This window comes from Calliphora vicina, chromosome 1 (genome assembly GCF_958450345.1).
Source record: "Calliphora vicina chromosome 1, idCalVici1.1, whole genome shotgun sequence".
Taxonomy (NCBI): Eukaryota; Metazoa; Arthropoda; class Insecta; order Diptera; family Calliphoridae; genus Calliphora; species Calliphora vicina.
The window spans coordinates 59190911-59204694 of NC_088780.1; positions in this window are offsets into that span (position 1 = coordinate 59190911).

The window sequence follows — 13784 nt, forward strand, 5'->3', positions numbered from 1 at the left end:
AATTGATATCTAAACAACTGTTATAGCTAGAGTCTTCTAGCTTTTTATAAATAGCTTTCATATCATTGTAAGGAGTCCGACTAAAAATAGGCGAATGTCTTAAAAAAAGCTTCAAGATTTTTTAAAATCACAGGATATTTTTTATACCTTCAACGGCATAGTATGCAATTAATCACAAAAAAGAAATTCCGGTATTAATTATATTCATTCATTTTTCTGATATCGGTGTATATTATTATGGACTTGGTCCTCACAAAAGTTGGTAGAAGGATTTATTTTCATACACAACTTGTTTATTAAATTTTATCACGATATTAAATATTATAAGACAATTATGAATGTTCATGTTATTTTCTGAAGGGGACTAGGGGAAAATGTACAATATAATTTAAGAGTACTTAGAACTTATTTTGTGCAACATTTTATAAGAATTGCCGCGATATTTATGATTGCTCAAACAGTATTCCAGGGGACAATTGTATGAGGCTACTGGAAACAAACAAACTTTATCAACAGAGAGTATTTGTGGATAATTTTAGGCAGATGGCTTCTTTCGATTGTGGCCTATAGTGTTTTAAACAGACATACGGAATTTTTTTGTTATAAAAGAAAACAATACTTTTCATTTTTAATATTAATGTAGGAAGGAAACAAACATTTTCGACAAAAATTGTGGAGTTTCAATTGTAAATAACTTTTAAACTACTACACCTATTTGTACATGATGATTTGGCCTCATAGTAACGGTTTCCTAAAAATCCTCTTATGGATTTCTCACTGTTATAAACTTCAGAATACGGGTATAAAAATTAAATGTCTTTTTTGTCAAATTTATTTTAATTCAATGCATTAGTTTTTGCATTGTTATATTTTTATTTAAATATATTAACGAAATAAATAGAAATAGTTTTTATTGTTGAATTTGATGTTTTTGACGTTTAACTAAAATCCCGAAGTCCCGAAAAATCCCGAGATTTACATTTCTAAAATCCCTAATCCCGGGATTTGTAAAACCCAGTCCCTTTTGGCATCCCTAATGTATATATATTTTCCACTTTCGTTCTCATACGTCCCAACAGTTAAGCAAGTAGTCAATGTAACCCTTATAGACAGTAATTGTCACTAATGCCTGATCACTTGACTGGCTCCAATTACATATATATTTTGAGTCATTTGACACGTATGCGCACTTTGCAGTGCACATAGAAGACATTTGGTTACTTTATACATCCAAGGTAATCTAGCGTGAATACAATTGTCACTTAAGTGTCTCTAACCCCCATTAATACGAAGTCTGGTTATGCCTTAACTAATAGATATACTGTCGGTTAAAATTATTTTTGTATGAAGACTGTCAGTACAACTGTTAGTTAAAACAACAAGTGGTACTGGGGGTAAGTAATATAGAGTGAACGTTGTGTACGTAATTCGCACAAACTAGTTTGTATTGTGTTGATATAATTCTCATACAGTTTATTTTTGCTTAAGTATGCTGATATCCCATGTACCATAGCGTGAAGTCAAGAGTCACTTTAGTGCAACCAATAGTGAAGTCACTTTAAACATATATTTTGTACTGCACTTTAGAAAGTAGGACATCACGTCTTAATGATGGGTAAAATCACTAGTTCGGGACTGTCTCCTAGAACTGCTGGGGTACTCATCTCCACACATCCTAATGTTTGTATATAACATGCTGCTCTTGGAACTAGCTCCGCGCTAATGAATGTGTTAGCTACAAATAAGCTCTATTGGTGAATTTTATAATCTCTACATAACTTAGAGATTTTTTGGTAATTATTTGAACTTTTTATTTTATAAAATTTCAAAGTAAATTTTTATTTAGCTTAAGTTCATTTATTATAATTACTCTTTAGATTAAATCAAATAACTCTCTAAGTAGCGGATCGATATATAGTTGACAATTGATACCTTTAAATCGACAGGGTACTTACAACATACCTGCATTATTTAATATGTTGTGTAGTGGTGTTGTTTTTTTATATCCACCACCAACAAGTTGTGGAGTGGTACATTGAGTTTTTCATTCCGTTTGGTCATAGAACCAAAAAGTATATGGGGGATTTCATGTCAAGTGAACCAACTTTTGAAAAATATGTCTTTCTATCGGGATGAAATGCACCAAGGTTAGTTCTATTGGATAGCAATTCAGATACAAAATGGTCCTTTTTTCTCAAAATAAAGCTTAGATATTTTCCTTGAGGACCTATTTGGCCGCTTAGATGGATGCGAGTTGGATATCTATCAAAATCAATGTTTTGTAACTCAAAACATACAATTTTTGACTTTTTTTACAAAATTAAAAACTTTGTTGACTTTTTTTTTCAAAATGGACCCTTTTTTAATTTTTTTTCAAAAAAAAGTTTAGATATTTTCCTTGAAGAAATGTTTGGTTACTTATTGGAATGCAAGTGTGATATCTATCAACATAAATATTTTGTAACTCAAGACATACAATTTTTGTATTAAAACATTTATTTTGATTATATCCCACTCGGATTCCACTAAGAGACCAAAAATCTCTTAAAGGTATAGGCCTAAGCTTTCTTTTGGAAAAAATTTTTTTTTTATTTATTTTAAGATTATGTGAGTACTTTTAATAATTAGCGAATACTTTAAACAACACTGTTCTTCTAAATCTGTGTTATAATTTCATATTGTATACATCAAGACCAAGTCGCAAAAAATTTTTTTTTTATTTATTTTAAGATTATGTGAGTACTTTTAATAATTAGCGAATACTTTAAACAACACTGTTCTTCTAAATCTGTGTTATAATTTCATATTGTATACATCAAGACCAAGTCGCAAAGTAGTTCTGGGTTGATTAACAACTCGGGCAATCAGGTTCGTTTTCGTTTTTTTGCCTTCGATAATTTTGCGTCTCGTTCGTATAAAGGTTCCTATTCTACGTAGTTTACACCGTGTGTTTTTTAATTTGAATAAATCCTGGTGGAAATAATAAGAATTCATTGATACTGGTGGAATACCATTTATAACTCAAATCTTAAATTTTTGGAGTACCATTTATAACTAACTCTACGTATGATTTTAATAACAATGTTTAATCGTTCCAGCTTCCTATACGTATATATAGGTCTACTAGGGTCTTACTTGAGTGGACGTGGGATAACCTGGTAATTTGTTTTATATTTAAGATAGAAGTCAGAAAATATATCGAGCTAAATATAATCAGCTGGCTTTTTAACGTCACCTGTAATAAATTCGCCTTATTATACAGTATGCAGAAAAACTTTTTAATAGATTTTTTGGAAATTTTAAACAATCTGAATTAAATGAAAGTTCATCTGATTTAGAATATGTATGTTGAAATTGACTCGCAAAATTTAGAAGCTCAGCTTAGTTTAATATTAAAAGAAGTTCAAAATCCACATAAGAGATCTAATATTGCAATAACTAGCGACTTAAAACAAGATTCTGATTATATGGACAAATTTTCAAAAAGTTAAAATAAATTAAATCTTAGTCTGCTTTTACACACAGCAAGTTTACTTGAAGCAAGTCTCTTCGATTCTCTTTTAAACTTGCTCGACTGTTTACACACAGCAAGTCTGTGTTCAATTTTGTATGTCAAAACCTAATAGACGTCTTAGTGAAAATCAGAAAATAAAAGAGAATTGAAGAGACTTGCCAATACAAGCAAGTGTGTACCCCTCTTCCTTCTTCTTGCCACTATCACCAATAAACTCTAGACTTGCGCAAGAAAACTTGCCCTGTGTAAAAGCAGACTTATATACAATGGAATTTTAACCGTTAATCCCACTTCAACTGAATGTGTTATTTCTGTTTCTTTTTTAATCAAAAATAAATTTAAAGTTATGTTAAATAAATTTAAATTTAAGTAATTAGTTTTAATAAGAAAAAAATATTTAAGATTAATTTTTATACCTCAATTCATAAACTGTCAAAAAAATCTAAAAACCGGTTATTCGAACCGGTTTTTGATAGAACAAATCAAAAACCGGTTTTTAAAAATTAAACTTTTTCGAATTCTTCGAAAATCGGCATTTTGTATATGTCGAATATTTGATCACTTTAGTTACAACTCCCGTATAAGGCCCACATCCGCAAAATACATTAGCGCCATAACTATCTGTATTGGTAAAATATTAAACAAAATTATTACTGGGTTTTGTGACTATCAATGATATGGTTATGGTTATAGTTTGTTTTTTACAAAATTAAATTCTTAATATAGATTCAGATACGGAAAGAGCATTAAAGATTCATCGCGGACTGACTGATCAGTTTTCCGGATATCTAGAGTTGCATAAGCAACTTAAAAATTCTAAATCGCAAAGTTTAATGACAAATTATTTTGGAAGAAAATAAGCAATTGAAGCTCCTAAAAAATTTTCGATTTCGTCCCCTATTCACTAATTACATAATTCTAGTGAGGAAAATATATTTTACCATACGATGACAATATGATTATATCATCTAGTGATGAAAGTTAAGTTGAACCAATTCCAAAACGATGCAGACAATTATTCAGTGATTCAGATTAATCATGCATATATACTGAATTTCCTTAAAAAATTAGCTCATTTTTTTTTTGATCATTTTCACTTTTTCTGTAATTATAAATATTTTTGTTTATTTTTATTAACGTATTTTGTTTTTATTGTTTAAGTAAATTAAATAAATATAGTATTTTTCTTAATTTTTTTTATACGATTTTGTTCTAATTTTTTAATTAAAATCTGAATTTATGCGGTTTTTCAGAAATTTGGAACGAATCATTAGTTTTTATATGAGTATCGTTTTATGCGAATTCAATTTATGCGATTTTTTTTTGGAACGCATCTATCGCATAAAACGAGACCTGAGTGTATACGATAACCACTAATATTTTCTAGTAATAAATCGGATTAATATTGTTATACAAAACGCACAATTGGTGGTGGGTACATAAGATTCGGTACAGCCGAATATAACACTCTAACTTGTTACTATTGAGGGCAAAAACTTACTATAATCTAAATAATATTAGAAATCCATTAGATTCAGTTAAGCATACACAATTGTGTATGTATGAGAGTAGAAAATGTAACTAAAAATAATCAATACATGTTCATTAGTCTTCTCTCAAAAAAATATACTAAACAAGTTCTGTATGACATTAATATGATCGTATCTGAATATGAAATTTAAATCCTTATTCTTTAAATTTTGTCAAACAAAATATCTGGCATAATAATAATTAGATAAATTAACGTTGTCCTCTTAAGTTTATATATTTATTTTTGGGGAGACAATATTATTGATTTTGGAGTAGTCTAATGTAAAAAAAATATATATAACAAGTAAGAGTGCTATATTCGGCTGTGCCGAATCTTATATACCCTTCACCAAATTATACTTCAAAGTTTTAAATATTTTTAGGTAAACAAAATTTAATTTTTTTTCCAGTTGTTTTTTGAATTTTTTGGAAAAAAAAATTTTTCGATTGTTATTTTAAATTTTTTTTTTTAAATTTAAATTTTTTTTTTTTAAATTTTAAAATTTTTTTTTTTTAAATTTAAAAAAAAAAATTTTTTTAAATTTTCAATTTTTTTTTAAATTTAAAAAAAAAAAATTTTTTAAATTTTAAAATTTTTTTTTTGGCTTTTTCAATTTTTTTTTTTTTTAAAAATTCGGGTTCAAAATATTTTCCCGATTTTGACCCATTGTAGGTCCAACTTACTATGGTCTTATATACGTCGTTGCAAATGTCTTTGAAATATCTATCATTAGATATCCATATTGTCTATATTAATGTCTTAGTAATCCAGATATAGGTAAAAAAATAGGTCAAAAATCGAGGTTGTCTTGGAATTATTGAAGATTTGGATCCCGAAGATATCTGGGGTCTTCAGAAAACTGATTTCAACAGACAGACAGACAGACGGACAGACAGACAGACAGACAGACAGACAGACAGACAGACAGACAGACAGACAGACAGACAGACAGACAGACAGACAGACAGACAGACAGACAGACAGACAGACAGACAGACAGACAGACAGACAGACAGACAGACAGACAGACAGACAGACAGACAGACAGACAGACAGACAGACAGACAGACAGACAGACAGACAGACAGACAGACAGACAGACAGACAGACAGACAGACAGACAGACAGACAGACAGACAGACAGACAGACAGACAGACAGACAGACAGACAGACAGACAGACAGACAGACAGACAGACAGACAGACAGACAGACAGACAGACAGACAGACAGACAGACAGACAGACAGACAGACAGACAGACAGACAGACAGACAGACAGACAGACAGACAGACAGACAGACAGACAGACAGACAGACAGACAGACAGACAGACAGACAGACAGACAGACAGACAGACAGACAGACAGACAGACAGACAGACAGACAGACAGACAGACAGACAGACAGACAGACAGACAGACAGACAGACAGACAGACAGACAGACAGACAGACAGACAGACAGACAGACAGACAGACAGACAGACAGACAGACAGACAGACAGACAGACAGACAGACAGACAGACAGACAGACAGACAGACAGACAGACAGACAGACAGACAGACAGACAGACAGACAGACAGACAGACAGACAGACAGACAGACAGACAGACAGACAGACAGACAGACAGACAGACAGACAGACAGACAGACAGACAGACAGACAGACAGACAGACAGACAGACAGACAGACAGACAGACAGACAGACAGACAGACAGACAGACAGACAGACAGACAGACAGACAGACAGACAGACAGACAGACAGACAGACAGACAGACAGACAGACAGACAGACAGACAGACAGACAGACAGACAGACAGACAGACAGACAGACAGACAGACAGACAGACAGACAGACAGACAGACAGACAGACAGACAGACAGACAGACAGACAGACAGACAGACAGACAGACGGACATGGCTTAATCGACTCCGCTATCTATAAGGATCCAGAATATATATACTTTATAGGGTCGGAAATGAAAAATGTAGAAATTACAAACGGAATGACAAACTTATATATACCCTTCTCACGAAGGTGAAGGGTATAAAAATAAAAATATATGCTGATTATTATATATATAAATGCCTATATTAATACGAGTATTATACATATTTTTACTTCATTAAATTAATTATAGAAATAATTTATTGATTTTTCAATACTTATAAAATTTAATATTTATTTACCTTAAGATCTTTATATATTAACAGTACAAAAATGCTAAAGTTTTTTTTATATTAATAAAAGAGAGGTGTTTTGTTCGTAATCGCTGGACAAAATTATCTGTAAATCTGTACCTTCTGTATCCGTATCTAAAAGTTATCTCGTATACCCAACACTTCAATTTTGAAATGTTCGTTTTTATACCCACCAACAAAAGGATGGGGGTATATTGAGCTTATCATTCCATTTGAAACATATCGAAATATTGGTCGTAGAACCAATAATTATATACATATATTAGGGGTACATATAAAATTCTAAGACAATAATACCACCATACCATTTTTCACAGATAGTTTCTATGATGGAATGATAAGTTCTGTAGAAAATGATAAGAATCGGTCTATTATATGGAATAGGTACATATTTGATCATATTATCCATATTAGGTCCACAAATGAAAAAATCACTTAAATATCCATAAATCTCCAATAAATATCATAATCAGTTTTAAATTCGACATCAATAACCCTCATTAACACTAGAATCGCCTCATCTGATTTTATGAAGATCGGCCCATAATTGGTGAGAGATGCTAAAGGACTACTTCCGAAAACCACAATAACCTAAATAAAAGTCTTATAAATATCAATATCGAAACTGTTGGTTTTTGTAACTATTATGACCAATTATGGACCGATCGTCCTTAAATTTGATCGCGTGAATTTCTTCTATACGAAACTTATTTATGTTTAATTTTATGTTGGTAACAAAATTTTTAAGAGATTTATGCTCGTAAAAATTATTTTCGGAAGTGGGCCTTATATTGGAGATATGGTAAATTATGGATTGATCCAAAACAAATTTAAATGTGATTTCCTTTATACAAAACTTATTTGTAGAGGAACTTGTGTAGCTACTAGGGTATTCATTCGAATAATGATCGTTCGATTAAACGAATAACTTCTTATAAATTATTCGATCAATTTAAAAATGACCGAATAACGAAAAATTTTATGTAGAATAATCGAATAAAACGAATAAATTTACATATATATTTAAATTTATTAAATTGCTTAAAATTGTTCATAATTCCAAATTTAAGTAAGTAATAATGACTTACATAAATTGTATTGTTTCTGAAATTCGACAAATAACTACAAATATATAAATACTACTGCATGTTTAATTTAGAACTTGAACCAATGAAAATAACAGGTAAGGAATAAAATATTTGTTATTTAGTAAAAAAAGGCTGAATGATTTTGGAATCTATTTCGAAACAGAAATTTTAGGGTCTAAACATGAACATATGCTGGCGAAATATTAGCAGAATCGCAATTAATAATCAAAATATTAACTTACAAAAACTGAAAAAATAGCATTTTTCCGAATTTTAGCGATAATAAAGTTTGTGGGTCATTTTGACCCAAAGGAGATATAGGGTTAATCTCCAAAAGATTTTTTTTACTGTAATTTTGAATTTTTCCACAAATACTCTATGCTGACAAGATTTATTTGGTATTGAAAATGGGCAATATCCGTCCACGATTTCACCTAGCCCCATACATATGTATGTCCCCGGAATACTTTTTGAGCAGTCATAAATATGTTAATTATGCGGAAATCCTGATAAAATGTTGCACAAATTAGTTCTAAGTTCTCTGAAATTATATGTCAACAGCTTAACAGATATTTTGGTGCCCAAAATTAAAATTACGTGTTGTACGAGTTGATGAACCATCATTACTATGTTAAACTTGTTTTTTTCCAGTCAGATAGCGTTTTCTAAAGGTGCTATACGACATGTATTTTACACATGTTCTGTCAAATTTTCCATCCGTAAAAGTTGTACACATCGTCTGATACTTATGAAACATTGCATGAGAAAATTACATGTGGAAATACATATGTACTATAATCGATTAGAGCAGGCTCCATTTTCCTATGACAAACATAAAAAAGCTGTTTTGTTTTGAAAAAATTGTTTGAAAAAATAAATTGGAAAAAAAATAAAGAATATTAATAATGCAGTAAGTATTATTCGACTTTTAATAAACTATATAATGTTTATAATATTTATTGCATTTGGATTGACCAAAAGTAGCAATTCTTGAAAAGATTGGGTTGTGGCAAACTTATAAGTGAAGTGGTATTATTATGAATGGTATTTAAAATTACAATTTTGACATTCATTCGGAATTACATATGGATACAAAAGTACATATGTATGTATGAAAAATACATGTCGTCTGATAACATACACTTATTTTTGGACTTTTTCTTTTAAATTTTAGGTAATGCAGCTCAAAATGTGATTTTTTGGCATTAAACTGGTCTACTTAATGAAGCTGATCTACAAATATTTCTTTTGAGTATGTTTTGGTGGTTGTTTTAGAATATTTGTCTGATCTTTCAAGAGTGTTAAAATTTTACCCTTTTTGCTTAAAAAAATTGTATTCCGAAAATTCTAAATAAAAATTTAACACTGCATATTCAAGGCATTAAAGTGGACATAGTTTTGCATATAGCACCTGCATGATTTAAGTATAATCATGCAGGTGCTAAACATTCAAGATACGAACATTTGTATATTTTTTTTAATACAAATAACATGAAAAATATTGTAAAACTTCAAGTTTTTTGCCAAATAGTTTAGTATATTTTCAACGAATTTTCAATTGTTTTATATAAATTAGTTTATTGATGTGTTTTTATTGTACATCGTAAACGAATTTGTATCCCTTTTACCATAGGTCAAACTTATAAGGATGAAACAGAAAAAGTTAATTTTGAACATCCTTGCGACTTCACAAATATATTATGAAATCTACATGAACCAAATTAATGTCAAAGAAAATATAATTTTAGATAGTTTTGAAAATGAAAGGTACCATATGGGCAATTCCACGAGAATGACAAGCACGACTGAAAAATCAAAAACCCTTGAAACTTTTTTTCAAGATCATTTGAATAGGAGAAAACACTAAAATGTGATTAAAATGTTACTATGTGATTTTTAATTTAATTGGTATCGTTTAGACTAAAATTGTGATGAAAACTAAGCTCCCAATTACTATCAAACAGAAATATATATTTTCTATATACATATGTATGTACATATTACTATAAAAAAAAAAATCGATTACGTACAGTATATAACGTACTATATTAAATTTTATTTATTATAAAATCATCCGAAGATTGTTTTTATTTAAATATGGCGGAAAAATATTTTGTTTAGTGTAATTAATATCTTACACTAAACAAAATATTTTTCCGACATAAAACCTCTCACGATTCGCAAATTTTCGCATATTTCTACATGTACTTCCGTTTTATGTCACGTATGATCAGTGTTGCCAATTCTTGGTGAACATGAAGTGCTAAATACTTAGAAACAATTTTTTTTAACATTTTTAAATTAAAAAACACATACATTTTACACCAAAAACAACTTAGAATGTTATATTTGGCTATGCGGAATAGACAAACAAAAATGTTTGAATATATCACACGTTTAAATGGAAGAAAACATGAATATTTATTACTGTATGTTGATCCTTAACTTTAAAATAACGTAATATGTGGCCACACCTATATCATATGCCGATGTTTCTAAAACCTCGTATTTATCATCTGGCCTACAAAATGCCCCTATGCAAATTTTTTAAATGAAAGCCAAATTCTAAAGTAATCCTTTGTGATAACTTCGAAATCGATGGAGAATATTTTGATAAGTGAATATATGGCTAATATGCCACTCAAGTAATGCAGAACAAAATATTCAAATTATATACGTCTTCAGACAGAATTGAATTTCATTGGTCAAAACATAAATTTTTCCATTAGTGCCATTAGTTAGTAAACATATCCAAACTAAGGTGGCTAAAATATTTTGACAAAATATTTGAAATTATGGGTGTGGCATGCTGGTAAACAGAAATATTTATTTTAATTTTAGAAAAAAGTTGATTTTTTATATTTTATCAGATATAAATGATCATTTCTGAACTATAGCATAGATTTTATGACCATTTAACTATGGGTGGGTTCCAACTTAAAACTGCTTAAATTGTTTACTGGTTCAATATTTTTGATTAAGTTTTTACTGATTTTACTCATTTTCAACAAACATTTCAGATCGTTAGAGTAAATTTATAAGTTTTGATTTAGCCATTAAAAAGGGCTAAATGAAAATAAAAAAGGCTAAATTAATTTTTTAGTGGCTAAACAAGATTGAAAAGAGCTAAATTTAGCCAGAAAAGGTCTAAATTGGCAACACTGAGATGATATACCCTCACTTCGCTCGATATTTTGGACAACAATGTTTCGAAAGAACTTATTATTTTTTCTTTAACCCTTTGATGTCAGAATTAAAGTTGTCGTGGATAAAAATATTTTGAATACGTTAGGTCATTGGTTGAATATAAACTGATAAAAAATTTCAGGCCTCTATTACTTATGGTTTTACCGTTATGAGATGTTGCTTATAAGCAACTTTGAGTGCATTTTAAAACACAAACAAATATTGATATTTCATGTTATTTTTATTAATTTTTAATACATTTCATGTGTGATATGAAACAAAACAATTTATTTTAAACTTTTAGATTTTGGAATACCGGTCCACAGTGGTTCAGAAATGTATTTTTTTGGCAATAATTTGGTATCTCGGGAACTATTAGAGAAATTTCACATGGTTAAAGCTGAGGTGTTTTCGAGTTGATTTATAGTTTTTCAGCTTCCTACGTGCAATGGGGGCTAGTACGTGGTCCCTCAAATTTGGACACATCGGGTCTCAATTTTTTTAAAAAATCGCCAAAAATCCATTTATGATACGAATGAGATGAAATTTAAAATATAAATAGTACTTGAGAAGATCTACTAAAAATACGCTTAGATGTGTATGTTGTCTATATTAGTTGAAGAGATATTTAGATTAATTGATTTTTTATTTTTGCTCAATCTTTTTTTTTGAAGCTAATTTTTTCTAACTTTTTTTTAGTTTTTTATACCGGAATTGCTTAAGGGCAAAAATGAGCAGCTGAATTTTTAACAAGTGTTAGCTGAGACTTCTAGTTTTAATTTTATATAAGTCTCGGGCTAGAGGTCGTTGGAGACCAATAGATACAAACCATAGAATTTGGAGAAAATAAATATTTTTGGACAATTCAACATTTTTTTTATTTGCATATATATAATTTATAACATCCAATTGTATAAAAAAATCATTATAATGTCATTACAAGAGTATTTTAAAAGCATGAAGCGATAAAAGGTAGCATATGTATATAATACGGTAATTTCACTTAGGTCAACTTTTGGTACATGATAACTGTTTATTACAAACTGTGTAAAAATCAGGTAGATCAGAAGACATACAAAAAATTAATTAATGCCGACCTTGAACCACTGTGCGGTCTGGGATAATCTACACCTTCCTTTTGCTCACCATTCAACCCAATGGCCGGCTTGATCAAAACGCATGGATTTTGGAGGTTCTGATACGTATGATCGTTTTGTTGACGACGATGAACTTTGTGATGAAACGTTTGAAATGTTAGATGGCGCTGGAGACGATGGTGACGGTGACGGTGGTGAATCTGATTGCATGCTCGTTTGCTTTCATCAATTGATATGCTTCGTGGTGACATATGTTTCGTTTTTCCGTCTCGATCGAGGTATGTATATTCATATACTTATTTTATTTATGACATCAGCGTTTGCATTATGAAACTGGATTTTCAGCTACCTGATCAACTGTTGATTCAATTACTCTCTCCAAATTATAATTTTTCTTCTTCTTCACCTTCTGCATCATCAGAATTTTCCAATCGAAATCGATTATCTGTTTTAACTTTGATTCAGTGAGCCCTTTTGGTCGAATTTCCAAAAAAAAATAATTACTACTATGGACAAATGTTGCCTATAAGCAACATTGTGTTCATAAAATTCCTGACATAAAATAATATTTTTTTTTTAGTTTTGCAAACATTATTTCATTTTTTTACCTGTTATTTATAGTAAAATTCACTTTTTATAAAAAAAATCATGCGTGATTAGTTTTTATTTCAATTTTGTAGAACAACTTATTCCACTTTCTTTTGCACGCGTCTGAACACTACTTCAAATAGCTCGCAAATGAACACTTGTAAAGCATTTAAAAATGTAACTTCATATACGAATGCTCACATATATTAGTTTCAGTTGGAAAAAACCGTCAGCAAAAATACCTGAAACTATAGGAACTATGACCGAAAATATACAATGTTTCCTATAAGCAACATTTGACATCAAAGGGTTAAATATAGTACCCTCTGAATGGAACATAAAGACAAAATTATTTTTCAGATACTATTTTTTTTGGAATATATATTCAACTCTAAGGCGTACATATGTCACGTACGATGACATGGAATTGCCCATATTTGTTTTATCAATTATATTTTTCGCTGCACCAAACCAAAATGTCACTTTTGTTCCTTTGTCTAATTTATATGTACATTAGTGTGTCCCAAAAAATTTTTATTTTTATATTTTCATGGGTACTCAAACATAATTGAA